General features: G+C 36.3%; 1 protein-coding gene across 3 annotated transcripts in view; it reads right to left on the reverse strand.

Moving 5' to 3' along the window:
• ARHGAP15 (Rho GTPase activating protein 15) overlaps nt 1–5,000 on the reverse strand; it is an 806,341-nt gene that overhangs the window by 510,404 nt on the left and 290,937 nt on the right. The window lies entirely within an intron of this gene.

The following is a 5,000-nucleotide window of genomic DNA, read 5'->3' on the forward strand; positions in this document are numbered from 1 at the left end:
TGGGTAAAGGGAGACATGGGTCAGTATAAGACATGAAAAATTAATAATAATTTATAAATTATCAAGGGTTCAATAGGGAGGGAGGGTTGGGCAGGGAGGGGAAAGTGAGAAACTGATACCGAGTAGAAAGCAAATGTTTTGAAAATGATGGCAACAGATGTACACATGTGCTGGACACAATGGATGGATGTATTGATTGTGACAAGAGTTGGGTGAGCCCCCAATAAAATTATTTTAAAAAAATGAAGGGTGGGTCCGCACAGCCAGGGACACTGAGGGCAGTGATGAGGACTGACGTTGTGGATCTAAAGTGTCTTCTAAAGAAGAGATAGTGAGTTTAATAGGAGAAAGTTCAGGAGCTAAGACTAGGGAGAAGAACATTCCAGTAAACAGAATAACTTGTGAAAAAGCAACAAAAGGAGAAAAGCCAATGTTTGGCAGATATCAGTGTACCTCCAGGATGTTGGGGCTTATATGTAGCATAGGTTATACACCTGGAATGGTCAGCAGGGGCTGCTTTAAAAGTTACAGTGAGTTTTTATACTTTCTCTTAAAGGTTATAGGAATCACAAAAGGAAAACTAGAGGCACAATTTGCATTGGAGAATAACCATTCTGGCACATCTTGGAGAATCACTTAGGTTACAAAGTGCTAATAAGAATACTATTTCGGAAACTGGTAGAAATTCAAGGAAGAAATGATGCGTGCATGAGCGAACAACAGAGAAGTAGTAGAGTTTAAAAAACAACACTAAGTGCAAAGTCCATTTCTCTATAATAAGACATAAATCATAAAGATGGACACTATTCAAAAGTAAGATAGAGGGTAGACTGGAGACAGTAGAACGGAGTTCCTTAATTTGGAATTTGGTCAGCAAAACTTGGTAAATAATTCCTGACAGATGGCAACACAGACTCTTGCGTGACCATTAATATCAAGATCTTTGCTTTATGCTTCATCCAAGAGATCCAACTTCTGACAACATGTCCTTTCCAATTCTAAAATAGGTCATTTGCCATAGATTACTATTGCCTTTTAAGGAAATCCTGAGGTCTCTCTTAATTAATAATGTTTCTGATAATGTCGTTGGTTGAAATAGTAATCATTTGGAGGCTTTAGCTACTCCATAAGAATCGGCATATGCCTCTGGTGCTTAGTAGTTGACATATATCAAAGTGCTGAACTATTTACTGCAGATCTGAAGCTACTTCCAACAATTTTGATAAATTGCCTTCTAGTCTCCGGTACATGTGTTTCTGTAGCTAACTTCTCCTATTCATTTTCTTCATAGTGTCTAAAGAGAAAACTCTTCTCTGGGCAATTCTGGTACCTCACTTTTCCAAGAATTTGGGACGATACACAGCAGTGACATACTTTCTGACAATGTCCTGAGAATAGGATGTTACAAAGTTTGCCTATAGGCCTATATTTGAAACATTTCCCATTGTTGATGTCTCAATTTAATTTGTCCCAAATGTGGTTCAAATCACGTGTCAAGCATTATGCAATGGAGAAACCGAAAACATAAAACTTTAGGGACCAATATTAAATATTCCTCTAGCTCACTGGTTTCCAATGTATCTATTCATCTGATTTCATAACTAATCATGTATTCTCTGGAGCCATCACCTGTGTTATTATAATCATTATTACCTGACTATTATTTACCACCTCATTTTCTCTCTCAGCTTCCCATAGCTGCAGACTGTTTTGCAGGTGATGTCTAAGTAGGGAATCGTTAGTCAAATAGCGTAGTTATACAAATGAAGGAACCAAGATCCAAAAACATGAGCACTTTTCTATGCGTCTGCACTCTACAAGTGGCCGAGATGGAAGGCAAACCCAAGTCTTCTGTTTTCAAATTTGTTTCATGCCGGTGAAGGCAGGGGCTATATCTTATCCTTCTTTGTACTGTCTTTAGTGCTTTGTAAGCTATTTCCTATCTTTGGTTGATTTTTTGGTTTTAAATTCAAAAAGGCAACACCTACAATGGATTCATCTTTCAATATTAACAGAAATAGGAATGTTTAAGGTACTCGCATTGTTAAAGGAGCCTTTAACGTTTTCTCCTTCTAACTCAGAACAGAAATTGTATGCCCCATTATCTTCTAGGACTTTCGGAAGTCTAGGAAGTCATCCTGCTCTCAAAACATATCAGATAGCTCTATATGTAAAAAAAACAAACTAAACCACCACTTCAGGTTTAAAGGTGAAGTGATATGACACCATTTTATAACAAAATTTTCCCACTGAAATCAGGACAAAAACAGCCTAAGAATAATGTTTTAAGTGTCATTATGTTTTGAGTTTAATTTTCCCATGTGGACTCGGCTAAAATAAAAGGTAAACATGTTAGGAATACCATTGCATGAATGAAAAACTATGTATAATTGTTCCAAAAGTATTAATGTTGAACATTTGTTCTTACATCCCCTGATCATGCACAAAGCACATATTGTGGTACATTTCTTAAAGTTTAGGGTGAGACTGAGGGAGACACTTTTGCTTTGATCTTATTACATATTAATATTTGCACAAAACAGCATTTGAGAAAAGGGCATATTTAGGGGTGGAGAATACTGGTAAAAAATGAACCCTGGTGGAGTCCCAAAAGAGAAGAAATTAAGACAAGTGTTCTCAGTGTAAATATTGCTGGCAAAGAGATAATATAGAAAGTGGAGTGGGAAATAACAATGGAGAGAAGGTGGTGAACCCCAGAGTGGAAATATCAAGGTATCAAGCTTCCAAGTAGGGCAGGGGTGGCATTTTTCAGCTTAGGGAATGGAGACCGGAGAGGGAACTAGTGAAGGTGGGAAGAAAGAAAATCAGCCAATGCACATCCATGCAAGTACGTCTGCAAGTGACCTGCAAGGAAGGCGCATGGCCGAAGAAGGTGAGGAGGATGACAATTCAGTGTCTCAGTGAGGACAACAAGGGAACTTTGTTACAGCTGCTAAGGAGACTAACGCATGCTGTTGGGAGAAATGTTAAAGTCTGGTATAGAATAAGGCACCGTCAGAAGACCGTCCCTTTTCTCTGATCTTACTATCCAGATAGTGTATGTTTAGCCACCCCTGTCCTCATAGAACATGTCCATATTCTATACATGTTTTGTTTTACATGAAGTATTCCATTGTTTTAATTTACCAGATATGTATGCATTTTCTCAGGTGCTGTCTATTCTTGTATTTAAATGTTTAAAAATTATTTTACATTAAACAGATGGTGCCTACTATGACTTTTATTATAGATGATTAGGATCTGGCTACCCAATCAATATTTTGATTTTGATTTTCTGAGCTTTAATGTCTGTGTTGATGGTGAACCCCATTCACACATATAAAACATACATATACATGCATTGCTATCATATAAGGATAAAGAATGGTTATCATTTAATATCCTGATAACTCGAAAAGAAGTATATGTTAGTTTTGATATATATTGCATATTTATTTCATCCTAGAGCAAACTATTTCATACATAGAACACATTAAAGGCATGTATGAATTATTCTCCCTCGTGAGGTCTAGGCTGTAAAGAAAGGGAGAGGAAGCGTTTCCCATGATATAAAAGCTTCCTCTTTCTTGTTTTCAATTTTATATAATTTTCTTTCACTCACCCCCCAAAAGTAATTCATTTTAAACACATTTTTTCCATAATGGCATATTAAATGTGTCTTTTAATTATTGGTTTTGATGATTTCTGAAGATTTTTGTATTTAGATGGCATACACATTTTCAATCATGTCTTAATTACTTTTAAAAATGCTGCACTGGCTTAGGGACAAGACAGATAACTTGTTAAGCATTTGAAATTTCTGAGCTGTTTTCTCAGTTCTGGCAGTCACTACCCAAGTCCAGATTGTAACCTCCTTTCTGCCTCCAAAGCCTGCCTTGGCTCCGTGTCCAGCGAGGGATTATGGATCTAGCAAGGAAGGTAAGTGTGACTACAAGCATTGGCTCACCATCTGCTCCCCAGCAGAGCATGGGCCAACCTGCATCGCCTGCAGCAAGGCCAGGGCACTGTTCTCCAGCCAGCCCTTTCCAACCTGGCTCAAGGCACACATCACATTCAGTCAGATGATTAGGTCTAAGTAGTCCATATGTAACAGAATATTTTTCCTAAATACCAAAATGAAAACAAAATGAATGCCATTTTTTTCATTCTCCTTACTCGATACATCAAGTTTTACACAAATAAATACTCTCTTAAGGTTTATGCAAATTATAGAAAAATAAAACTATGCATTATTTAGCAGTTCTCCTATTTCAAGATCTAACAGACTTTATTCACAGCATGTTTTTCCCTGGTTTATGCTGGCCTTCTTTTCTGATTCGACTTTTTAATTCATCTTTTTAAATTATTCCTTTTTAAATCATTATCTTATGTGTCTTCATAGATTTTCATGTATTAATCTATTATTAATTTTTACTATATTCAACTTAATCTTAAATTGTTTAAAGCTCCATTAGGTGTAAACACTTGCCTAGGTTTTAAATCTAGCTGGTGCTTTAACATTTTGCATGTTTGATCCAGTAGCCTCATTCAAACCTGACTGTCACATAAATTATGGTTTTATTATGGGATTTTTATGCATAGAATAATCAAGCATTGGACAAGAAACTTAACCTTTGGGTTAAGAATTAAGAATATTTGTCAATTATCAAGAAGAAAGGGTTGCTAGCCACCTACCTGAACACATTTTAATTCTTGCTTGAGTTTATCAATAATTTGCTGTCACATTATTTTGTATTTTGAGTTGGGTCAAGTGCTCTTTTTTAGAAAGGGTTCCATAAATAGTAAAACGACATTCAGATCAACGTAGCTTTCTGCTTCCTTTAGCCTTGTTGCTGATTTGAGCACACAGAATGAACATGAGAATAAGCTGAACAAACATCTCACCCTTTTTACTTAAACTGTTGTCTGCCTTACTGCTGAATGCACACAGAAAACAATCTAAAATTGTATAACCCATAATATACTATATTAAATTACAC

The sequence above is a fragment of the Echinops telfairi genome, unplaced genomic scaffold (assembly GCF_000313985.2).
Source record: "Echinops telfairi isolate 266 unplaced genomic scaffold, ASM31398v2 ScPeMD7_4;HRSCAF=17, whole genome shotgun sequence".
NCBI classification, from domain to species: Eukaryota; Metazoa; Chordata; class Mammalia; order Afrosoricida; family Tenrecidae; genus Echinops; species Echinops telfairi.